The 12,871-nt window shown below is 41.2% G+C and overlaps 1 protein-coding gene across 4 annotated transcripts in view; it reads left to right on the forward strand.

Moving 5' to 3' along the window:
* ASTN2 (astrotactin 2) overlaps window positions 1-12,871 on the forward strand; it is an 899,407-nt gene that overhangs the window by 307,805 nt on the left and 578,731 nt on the right. The gene's annotated exons all lie outside the window — the stretch shown is intronic.

The following is a 12,871-nucleotide window of genomic DNA, read 5'->3' on the forward strand; positions in this document are numbered from 1 at the left end:
AACATGGCAATGAGTGTAAAGCTGCATAAAGCCTTTCCTATATTTAGGATGGTTTCCTTAGGGTGAATTCCCAGAAGTGGGTCAAAAGGGATGGAGATTTTTTAAGGCTCTTTTTTATATTGCCAAATTGCTTCCCAAAAGGGCTGTGCAAATTTGCACTGCTTGCAGCAATTTAGGAAAATGATCATTTCATAAAACCCTTGCCAGCACTGGATATTATTAAACCAAGAAATAACATTTTTCTATTTGAAGAGATGAAAAATTATAACCAAGAATTTATGAACGCATATACACATAATATTTTAATGCCAGAAGATAGATTTTTCTGGTTCTATGACCGGAGACTCTAAAATGAAATAGATGTATTACAGAGAGGAAGACTCTGAAAAATGAAATTCTGAACAAATAATCGCAGAGAATTACAGTGAAGGAGGAATTTGGGAAGCATAGAGGGGGAAGCTATATTTGCACAGGAAACTAATACATGGAAAAAAGGCCAAAATGTGGAACAGTTTAGCCCAAGCTTATGAAAATACTCCCAGAAAGGCTGAGACTTCAAATTTGTCAGTGCCTGGTGGACAAATTTGAAAGAAGACAAACAAATAAAACAAGCTTTTTAAATTGCTTTTGGAACAGTAAGAACAAAATGATTGTCCCATTGCATGAAACAACTGAAACCTTATAACCAGATGAAAGTATAAAACTAAATTCATTCTGAGTCTGTCAGATCTGTCACTTATATCCAGAAAAAAATCTGAAAACTAGGAAAGGGAGAATAAAGATGTTTCATAAGGAATGGAGTTCTAACACACAGAGGAGGTACTAAGTATTTACTTTGAAGTGTCTTCCTCACGTTCAGTCTCTAGACCCAAGCAAATTACTTTTCCAGGGCTAAAATAATATGAAGATATGTTTTCAGAACCACAGAGTTACTTACACTCTTGAAGGAATAAAGGTAGGCAGAGAAGCTTCCAAAAATCTGAAACGCACAAATCTTATCCTGATTTCAAGTAAGTGGTGAAGCACTTTTGAAACATGATTTTGATCCCCAAGAACGATAAGATCAGTTGGCCAAATTTACATAGTGAGTGTGTGGGATCAGAAGTTGGGAGCATTAGAAGCCATCTTGGGTTCACTGCAAATAAATCATGCCAGGTGAACTGCAGTTCTACTTTGAATACATTTCTTGCACAGGTAGATCAGGGAGATACCATGAAACAGGATATCTGAATGTCAACAAGATATTTGACAAAGCTTCTCATAGGTGTATTGCTTTTTACATGTGTTTATCTGAATATTCCATCCTCCCAATTAAGTGCAAATTCTGTGATGGCAGGGAATATTTCTGTTTTACTCTCTACTGCATATCCATTTCCTGGTATATTATAGGCTCTCAACAGATATTTATTGAATGAACACCATTTTTTTGTTGGTTTTCAAAGGAGGAAATTGTAGAGTGCTTGATAGTATAGTCAATTTTATTCAATTATATGTTTCCAAAAAGTTTTCATTAAGGGACTGATGTCAATTTGAAGAGAGTTCTATAGCCATGAGCTATCAAGTTCTATTCTCCATCTAGTTCTCTTCAGCACTGATGTCCTTGCCTTAGGTAAGGGAAGGCCTGGCATGGAACCCTGGGAATAGCAAGGACCACAGTTAGACTTCCCAATGCATCCCTTCTCTGTACTGGCTGTATGGCCTTGCCGAAGACAAATAATTTCTGCACACATTTCTTAATATTTGAAACAAAGATGCCAGCATCAACTTCATTATACTTTTAAACGTACTATATGATTTTAAGTTACATAAACATCTAATCTATGACTTGACATGTTGTAGACACTCAGTAACCTTTCATTCCTTTTCTTACCTCCTGTTCCTTTTCATATTTATCCAATTCACAGGTGGCATATAGTCAGGGAATAATGAAAACATGAGATCACAGGATTAGGACCAAAAATATCCTGAGATACTAGAAGAAAGGGCTGAAATAGATACAATTTGGTAGTATAAAATGTTTTTTACTTTGGTTTTAGAGAAATCAATTTTACAAATACATGATGGGAAAGACCAGATTTATTTGCAGTGCATGTGAACAAAGAACTGAGGGCATATTGAACACAAGTCAGCTGCCGGTAAAGCGGAAGCAGTCCTGGACTGCATTATTATAAGTCTTGTATTCAGAGAAAGGGAGGTGACAGTCCATTTCTGCTCAGTGTAGGTCAGAACACACCTGGATTATCATGCCTAGTTCTGGACATCAAAACTCAAAAAGGAGTTGAGCAAATTGGACTATGTTGAAAAGAATCTGACAAAATGAATTTGAAATATGGGATGCACATCAGAATCACAAAGATGGGAAAACAGTGATGCAATACCCAGTGTTACAGAGGAAGTAGTGAAATAATCACTCCTATATACGACTGATCAGGATGAAATTGGTATAACCTTTCTGGAGGACATCTTGACAATATGGATCAAAAGCTTTAACTATGTCAATACCCTTTGACCCAGCGATTCATCTTTTTACTCTCAAGAAAATTCTACACATGGATGCATAGGGATGTGCAGAAAGATTTGTCTTTAGGAAGGTGTGATGCAATATTACAGTGAAAACTTGGAAACAGTATAAAATGTAAACAATAGAGAACTGATTTAAAATATACATCGATAGAGTGGAATATATTGCAGGCATTAAATGATATTGGAGTCAATACTTAATGACATGGGATAATGTGTGTGACATAGTTTATTTAGCTTTGTCTTAATTCCACAAGCAATCTCAATTCATTAAGAAAAAAAAAAACAAAACAGGAAGGTGAACAAGAAGAAGAAAATCTCAGTATTCAGAGAAAATCACTATTAACACTTTGGTGGTTTTAGGTATCTAAATATATATAGATGATGATATTGATATACATATAAATCTAGATATAGATCTAGATGTGTGCATATGCACACACATTTGATATATGTAATTTATGTAATAGCAAAAGTGTGAAGCGTATAGTTGGATCCCAATATGTATTTCTGACATAAGTGAATAAATCAATATATGCTTAGATACTTTTAACAAAACTCACAAGATGTACTCATGTAAAAAGACCATAAAATCTAGTTGTAAAAACATATGCATATAAAAGGTAAAAACCTAGAAGTAAGGAAGGTCAGTTGGTAGTGATAGTATTTGACTTGGTTATTATTTTCTTCTTTGTGCTTTCTTATTTGTTTTTCTAATTTTCTACAATAAATAGGCATTGACTCTGTAATCCAAAAAATCATAATTTTTGTAAAATGTGTGATATAAGGAATGGCTGAAGGTATTAGTAGGGATATTTTGCTTGGATGGAAAGATTATAAATGGGCACATGAGCAGTCTTCAGACAGCTGAAAGGCCATTGTATGGGGTCATGGAACAGCCTGAGCCCATGATTCTAAAAGATTGGACAGAATCTAGAGGGGAAATTATTTATTACAGAATCTAGAGGGGAACTTCATTCTTGGCCAGCCTAACAGACCCGAATCTGCTCTCTTATTCTCTTGTATATACCTTCTGGGCCTGCCACTGTATTCTAGTCTTTGCCATTTATGAGCTTTGTGACCTGGAGTAAGTCATTTGTAGTGTCTTTGATTCAGTCTCCTTATCTTTCAAATGAGGATAACAGTAGCTCATGCAATTATTGTGGGGGTCAAATGAATTACTATCTTTGGGAAAAAAGTAAAGCGTTGCTATGTAATACTGGGTTGGCCAAAAAGTTCGTTCGGGTTTTTACATAACATCGACCTTTTTGGGCCAACCCAGTATTTACTAGATGTTAATGCTTTTTTTCAGTCATACAGTATGTTATTAACAGGACAGACTTAGGATGTGAGTCTCTGGACACCCAGTTCATCTTTCCATTGCTCAGGGCTGCCATATGGGGACAGGTTGGAAGGAGTGTGGATGTTTTTGTAGGACTAGACAAAGGGGAGTGTTGTGGTTACCTACTACTTCATAGTACGCCACCCCAAACTCAGTGCCTTAAAACAACAGTCTTATTATGCTCATGGATTCTAGAGTCAGGAATTCATAAACAAGAAAGGGAAGATAGACTGTGTCAGCTTTACAATGACTGAGACTCAGCTGGAAATACTCAAACACCTGTGGGTGACTCAGATGTCTGGAGGCTAGAATCAACTAGAAGCTTCTTCTCTCACATTTTTGCCACCTGGACTGAGATATCTTTTTTTTTTTTTTTTAACCATCTTTATTGGAGTATAATTGCTTTACAATGTTGTGTTAGTTGCTGCTGTATAACAAAGTGAATCAGCTATACGCACACATATATCCCCATATCCTCTCCCTCTTGCATCTCCCTCCCACCCTCCCTATCCCACCCCTCTAGGTGGTCACAAAGCACCGAGCTGATCTCCCTGTGCTAGGCGGCTGCTTCCCACTAGCCATCTATTTTACATTTGGTAATGTATATATGTCCATGCCACTCTCTCACTTGGTCCCAGCTTACCCTTCCCCCTCCCCACTGGACTGAGATATCTTGAAAGCTGGGCTCAGCTGTGACTGCTGACTGGACCTCTTACACTTGGCCTCTCCTTGTGGCTAAGACTTCTCACAGTGAGGGGCAGGTTTCCAAAAATGGAGTAAGTGTCTAGAGAATCAGCATGTCAAGAGAGCCAAGCAGATGCTGCATCGCCTTTTATGACCCAGCCCAAAGGTTATGCAGAGTCATGCCTCTTTATTAAAAACCCATGCCTAAGGCAGCCCAGATTCAAGGTGAGAGAAATTAGCCTTCACCTTTGACAGGGGAATGGCAAAAGTCACATTGCAGAAGAGAATGTGGGATGGGAGATTTTGTTATGGCTATCTTTGGAAAATCCAGCCTCCCACAGGAAGCAATGGGATATTCCGGAAGATAAAGCTTAACTGTCATGAGATACTGAGTTAAGCTTGATCGGAGAGCTTCCCCTCCATAGGCAAACAGTTCTTTGGGCCAAAATCTGGGGATAAATTGAGGTTTGTCCTTTCTTGGATAGTGGAATGATCACCTCTGGGATGGTCATATTACACTAAAGGTCAAGTGAGGAATAGCTTAAGCTGGAGCAATAAAGACAATCCATTTTTAAAAAATAAACATAACTTTTATTAAGCATGTTGTTTTACAGTAACCAAGCATTAGATATTCATTGGAGGAAAATTATAAAATGCAGATGAAGAACAATAAGAAAAAATTTTTTAAATACTCCAAATTTTACTACCCAGGGAATAACCACTAGAGCATCTTCATATATTTCTTTCAATATCTTTTTGTGCGTGTGCGTGTGTGTGTATATAAGTATATATATATATATATATGCATACATTTACATACTTTATGTGTGTGTGTATTTTTAAAATAGAATAGGATCGTTTTGCAATATGCTTTTTTAAGCTTGGTTCATAACCCTAGATCATGAATATCTCAGAATGACTTCTACTTTCCTCTTCTTTATTTTTAAAATTAAAATATATTTAATTTTATTACACATACTCAGTGGAATTCACACCAAGTATCAGCAAATATGTATAAATTTACCCAAGTGAAATCCCTCTTTGTATTCTTCTCTGTTTACTTTTCCATTCAACAATATATCATGGGGAGGTTTGCATGTCAGTAAATAGAGATTTATGTCACTGTATTTAATGATCTCATAAAAGTCTGTATTAGAGATATGCCACCATTTTTTTAAGCAGTCCCCTATAAATGGGCCTCTAGGTCATATATTTTTTTCCTGAAATTATAAACAATCATGTTTAATTATATTTTACCATAAAGATCTTTTTTAACCATAAAGATCAATTTTAAAAAATTCAACATGAATCCCAAGAGTGCTGCAGAATCTTCTTCTCTGGTGATCAGATAAACCTGGGTTTGAATCCAGGTCCTGCCACTTCCTGGCTTTGTGACTATGGACAAAGAGGGCCATCTCTCCCAGACTCTGTTTCCATGTTGGAGGAATAGGAATATGTGTAGTCACCTCTGGGTGAAGTGCCTGGCACTGTGCCTGGCCTACAGTGGTACCTGATGGCAGGTAGCAGTTGTGGTCAGAGCATCTCCAAATGGTGGATGTGTGTGAACATCTGTGGTTTAGCCCTAGAGCTCAGAGCAATTGTGATCTGTGTGGTTTAGGGTGTGGGACGTTTAGCCACTTTTGTCCTCTTCCCTTGACTGGTAGCATTTGTATTCCCTGGACAGTTGGGGGTCAGATGGGTTTTGCATTCCCAAGCTACGTATTTCTGTATCTGGCACAGTTCTGGGCAATCTAAAAATGCAGTATCGCTGTCACCAGCTCGAGGAAGACACGGAGTCTGAATAATTTAACATGTCAACACCATCCATCATGATACCAAGAGCACGGGAGATGGAGTGTGGAGGAGTGGGTCAACTGAGGGCTGCAGAGCAGGTTTGTGGACAGGGCAGCCCAGTAAGAGAAAGTACATTTGCAGTGAGTTAATTCTCAGGCCCAGGATAGACTATACATCCTAACAATTGCTCCAGCCTTTTCCATAATATGGCTTTCAAGTTGTTCGGATGCCCTGATTTGCCCCAGAGCAAACCTGGGGCCAGGTCTCTCCTTGCCACAAAATATCTGTGTCATCTTGGGGGAGTCTCTATAAACTTCTGAATGTCTCAGTTTACTTATCAGCAAAATTGAGATAATTCCCATGTAGAGGGCTCAACATCATGCCTGGAATATTTTAACTGCTTCCTCACCAGGAAGGAAACTCCAGAAGGTCAGGAAGTTTTGTCTGTTTTATTCACTGCTTTATCCTCCCTCAGTGCCCAGAAACAGTGTTTTGATACAGAGTGGGCGCTTGGTCAATAATCGTTGAATGAATGAATAAAAAAATGAGTGTTGTGGTTATTTGAGGTGACTACTGGGTCCGGGACAGACTGACTGGTCACCCTCTGTGACCTCAAACACTGGGTCAGGATGCCTTGAGCCTGGACGCTTTCAACAGGGCTCTGTGATGTCTCCACTTTGCTCTCACAGTTCCCCATTCTAAGTTTTATCGTGAGTCTTGTGATGTTACAAAGCAAACAGAGGGTCTCTCTCTCTTTTTTTCAAACATTTTATTTATTGAGGTAAAGTTCACATAACATAAAATTAATGATTATCTATTTAAAAGTGTGTAATTCGTTGCCATTTAATACATTCACAAGGTGTGCAACCATCACCTCTGTTTAGCTCCAAGACATTTCCAGTACATCAAGAGGAAACCCCATACTCATTAGCAATCACTCCCTATTCTTCTCTTCCCTCTGCACAGCCCTGGCAATCACTATTTCTTATTTCAGATGTTTTCTATAAATAGAACCATATAACATATGACTTTTTATGTCTGGCTTCTTTCACTTAGCAAAATGTTTTGCTAAGATCCAAAGTGCTGTTTGCAAGGTCCATCCATGTTGTAACATGTGTCCAGCATTCATTTTTATAGCTGGATAATATTCCATTGTATGAATATACCCCATTTTGTTTATCTGTTCATCAGCTGATGGGCATGTGGGTTTCCGCTTTTGGCTATTGTAACTAGTACTGCTATGAATATTCATGTACCAGTATTTATTTGAATACCCTCTCCAATTCTTTTGGATATGCCTAGGGGCAGAATTCCTGGGTCATGTGTAATTTTATGTTTAACTTCTTGAGGAACCAACTGTCAAATTGTTTTCCACACTTTCTGCACCATTTTGCATTCCCACCAGCAATGTATGAGTGTTCCAATTTCTCTACATCCTTTCCAACACCTGTTATTTTCTCATTATTTTGATTGTGGCCAACCTAGTGCCTAAGAAGTGGTATCTATCTCATTGTGGCTTTGATTTGCATTGCCCTAATGACTAAGGGGGGTTTTCAATCAGACAAAATCCAGGTTCACACTGGGGGGCTCCGCGACTTATAATTTGTGTGATCTTAGATAAGCAGTATTGAGGTTCTGAAGGTTGGTTTGCCCCTCAGTAAAACTGGGATGATTCTTACCTCTCAGACCCCATGTGAAGCGTGGATGGGATATTGTGTATCAGGCGTCCAGAGCGGTGCTTATCCCACTATGGTATGTGCTTTGCCCGTCTTCTTCATGCTCCATCCCAGACCACTCAGGACCAGAAGGAACAGAGGCCAATGGAACAAGGGCAGAGGAGCTGCTGCTTCCTCTCCTTTCCTCTTGCCAGCCTCTGCCATTCTCACTTTCTCTCGGCCCCTGAATAGAAATACTTGAGCAGCCCTGTATAATTAATGGCTGCACTTTAGTTCACTGTATCACCAATTTCATATTAAAATGCTAGCAGAGGGGGCCCTTTTCCATTTGTCTGAATCATCTCCAAGTCAGTCTGTAATTGGCCTGTGGCCCCTGCAGATTCTGTGGACACTCAGAGGCTGTACGCCTTGGGAGGCTGTCACGTCCCTACAATGTCACAGAAGGCAGGGAGTCGCCACTCCCACTCAGTGACCATGTGAGCTGAGACTTACTGTCCTCTTTTTAAAGATGAATTCAGACAGTTTGGGGGCCTCGCCCAAGCCCACACACCTAGTAAGCGGGACCGCGGTTAGAACGCATATCTGACTCCAGTACCCTAATTTCTTGTACAGAAGTGCATGACCTCTCATGACTCATGGATTAAACCAATCTAAAAACCTACTAGCCTTTAAGTGCCTGAGGGCAGAGACAATGGCTATTGTCTTTTAATGGAATCTGAACTACACCATTTTTCATCCAAATCACATTAAAAAAATTCAACACCTTCGTGGGACCCATGGCTTATTCATCTCTCCAGATTCTGGTCCTTAATTATCCTCAGGAAATGTGTCATATAAGTGCCTTCAGAACTGTGCTCTCTGATATGATAGGCAATTGAAATGTGGCTAGTCTGTGCTGAGATGTGCTGTGAGCATAAAATATACACTGGATTTTGAAAACTTGTGAAAAATATATTAAATATTTCAGTAATAATAATTTTATGTTAATTACAAGTTAAGATGATAATATTTTGAACATATTGGTTGAATCCAATATATTCTGAAAATTAATTTTATCTGTTTATTTTTTACCTTTTTAATGTGGCTAGTAACATTTAAAATTGCAACTGTGGCTTGCATTATATTTTGGGGTTGATGTAGAGGCAGCCTCTCTGAGCCTCAGTTTCAACTCTGAACATGGTACCTTGGTACTTACAGGAGGGACGTGAGGGCCAGAGTTGTGGGAATGGAGGGGGGACCTGGAGAAGCTAGGGGCTTGGTCTTGGGGTATGGGAACATGTGGAATGCTGGAGGCATCACTACGATCTAGCTGAGTGTGATGAGAGTTCCTATCGATAGTACAATTGCTGAGGTTCCAGGGAGGAGCGGTGAAGAGTGGAAAATGTGCCCTGGTGCTGGGGACAAGTGACAGACCTGCTGACCCTCAGAGGTCAAGATCATCAAGCTTTTGCTACCACTCTACCTCTGCTCTCTCTCTCTCTCTCTCACACACACACACACACACACACACGCACACACGCACACGCACACACACACACTTTCCCAGGTTTTCATAGCCATGAGGCAGGCTTTGCAGGCAGACCTGATTTTAATCCCAGCTCCCTCACTCAGCACCTCTTATCACCTCTCTCTGAGGCATGGCTTATTCATCTGTAAAACAAGGTTCACAATGCCTCCCTTACAAGGATGGCTGTTCCAGGGAGGAGTGGTGAAAAGTGGAAAATGTGCCCTGGTGCTGGGGGCAAGTGACGGACTTGCTAATCCTCAGAGGTCAAGATCATCAAGCTTTTGCTACCGCTCTACCTCTGCTCTCACGCACACACACACGTGCACACGCACACGCGCACACACACACACACTTTCCCTGGTTATCGTAGCCATGAGGCAGGCTTTGCAGGCAGACCTGATTTCAATCCCAGCTCCCTCACTCAGCACCCCTCATCACCTCTCTCTGAGGCACAGCTTATTCATCTGTGAAACAAGGTTCATAATGCCTTCCTTACAAGGATGGCTGTGGACATTAAATGAAGTCTTTACTCATATTTTATTGTCCATCAGCCTCGGGACTAAGGGAATAGACTGCAACCACCGTCTGGATTTGAACTGTGGGTTTATAGCTTACGAGCTGTGTGACCCCGGGCAGGTTACTGACTTTCCTTGTGCCTTCATTTCCTCATCCGTTAAAAGGGGAAGGAAAGTATTAACCTACTTCTTAGGGTTACTGTAAGGATTAAACGAGGCAATGCAAGTAAAGGGTTTAGAACCACGCCTGGCAGAGGGACAGTGCCATGGAAGGCTTAGCTTTTCTTATTATATTCGAATTGCCTGGTGACTTTTCCATCCCCCACTCCCCCTCACCCCCTGCCACAGCTAGAATGTCCCAGTAGGGAAAGACTCCTGTCTGAATTCTGTCTTCCACATTCACCATAATAGGCCATTTGTTTGGGAAAGGAAGGAAGATGAGAAAGAGGAGGAGAGGAAGGAAGGAAAGGAGGGTTTAGCTGGAATGTTTAAAAGTACTGCAGTAGCAGTAAAGGGCATGCAGTAGACCCCTGACAGGCAGATCCCTCCCTTTTCCTCTGCTGCCCAAACACAGCAGGAAGTATGGCAGATGCTTCCTTTACTTAAGGCAGCTATTTCATCACATGCCTTCGTTTTCCCCTTGGCCAAAAATTATGCGTAGATGAACAAAAGTCCCTCCCTCCCTCCTTCCCTCCCTCCCTCCCTCCCTTCCTCCCTTCCTTCCTTTTTCTGTAACAGTAAAATATTTTAATGGAAATTTTAAAAGCCTACTGGTCTCTAAGACCTCTGCTCTTCCACTGCTTCCAGAATCTCCATGGGGCGTCTGCCAACTCCATTTCAAAGGAGAGCCTTTAAATGGGGAATTGCATCCTGTAGAATCTGGAGTCTCCTGCTGTCTCCAGGTCCAGCTTTTAGTTGCTGGGGATTGGGGACATGAGCACTAAGGGACAGGGACAGATAGTGGCTGAAGACACATTTGGGGACATTAATCAGGTATTGTTGTCCCTTGTCCTCTCCCATTCATTACAACATACTGTCTCGAGGAAGGAGGAGGGCAAGTATTCATTGTTTCCATTTTACAGAGCATTAAACTGAGAAACAGTGTCATAACGGTTAAAAATTTGAGCTTGGCCGTCGGACACCCTTGGGTGCCAAGTCCGACTTCACTCATTGTTCACAAATCACCTTCCTTTCTGAACATTGGTTGCTTCATCTGTAAAGCTGGCATCATGATACCTCCCTCCCATGAGGACTATGAGTTTGGAATGAGATGATGTGTGCAAAGCTCATAACACAGCACTTGACACCTTGATGCTTAAAGGACAGTCTTCTTTCCCCAAGGTTTTCTCTTGAGTTGTTTGCAGGGACAGCAGTTTACATACCGGAGAGCCCAAATTTGGAGCTGGACAGTGTAGCCCTGAGTCATAACTCTCCTACTCATCAGTTGTGTGACTTTTGGCAAGTAACTTTGCCTATGTGTGTCTTTATATTATTGTCTTGTTTATTAATTACACCTTCCTTACGAGTATATCACAATGAGGATTGTATGTAATAATGTGTAGACATCTTCTAGATACATAGTAGATTGCTACATGTGTTGCTGGAATGAATGAATGTGTAATAACTGTTATAGAAAGCATGTCTAAGAGTGGGATTTTTGTGTATTGAACATCATTTCAAATGTCCCACCAGAGGAAATGACAAAGTAAATCCTTTCACAAATCGAACAACATTTTCCTCTAACGTATATTTTTCTTTTCTTCAGGTGGAATTTTTGGGATAGGTAATAGGTTTGCACAGTGCCTGATCCAAAAGATACAAAACATTTACAGGGAAAAGTAGTCTTCCTCCAGCGCCATCCTTCAGCCACTTACGTCTCCATCCAGGACAACCATGTTTACCAGATCCTTGAGTCTCCTCCCAGATGTAGTCTGTTGATGTAGGTGTCTGAAGCTCCATTCACTAAACAGTTTCCTAAACCAGACTCCCTCTTGTTTCCTACCCCAACATGCTCTGAGGCTCTCCCATCACCATTTCCTCTCTAGGGTAAAGAGTTCACCGGTACTTTAAGCCCTCTCTTTCCACATCCTGGACTAAAAATAAATAAATAAATAGAGCACAGAGAAAATAAAGATTACCCATATTTCTCCCTGAAGAATTAACCGTTGTAATTTCTTTCTAGCCTTTCTTCCTTTATCGGTTTTGTAATCAACCATTCCTAGCGTATGAGTGCATCGCCTTTTTCCCTCTCCACGTTCCTCTGAGTTTCTCTCTGAAGCATCCCTTGCACTCATCTCCTCCTCTCCATCCTCACCACCCCTGGCCTCACCTAGACCCCCATCTCCTCTTACCTGGTGATCCCTGAGACTCCTGGCTGTGCTCCCTCCCTGGCACCCATTCTGAGGTCTGTGAGCCACCGTCATGTCCTTCCTGGCATGCACAGCTGCTGAACTGATTCTCTTGCTTCAGAACCTTCCGTGACATCCAAAATTAAGCCCCCAGTCCTCAGTGTGGCACTCGGGGACTTCCCCTGGGTGGCTCCAGCAGATCCTTCCCAGTCAGCACTCTGCTCTGGTGCCTCCTCCTGCCCACACCGCCCCCCCGCTCCCCAGGTATGCTCCAGCTCTTACCTCTCCTCCCAACTCCATTTTCTACCACTGAAGCCCCCCATCCATCCTTCCAGCCCTGACCTAAAATCTCCCTTCCTCCATAAAGCCTTCCCGGGTCCTCCGTGTTGGGATGGATTGCTCTCTCCCATATTCCCAGTGTCTCACTGTGTGGGAAACATGGCCATGGGTTAGATTAAAGGCTCCTTAGGATCCCGTTTGTCCCC

The sequence above is a fragment of the Eschrichtius robustus genome, chromosome 10 (assembly GCF_028021215.1).
Source record: "Eschrichtius robustus isolate mEscRob2 chromosome 10, mEscRob2.pri, whole genome shotgun sequence".
Taxonomy (NCBI): Eukaryota; Metazoa; Chordata; class Mammalia; order Artiodactyla; family Eschrichtiidae; genus Eschrichtius; species Eschrichtius robustus.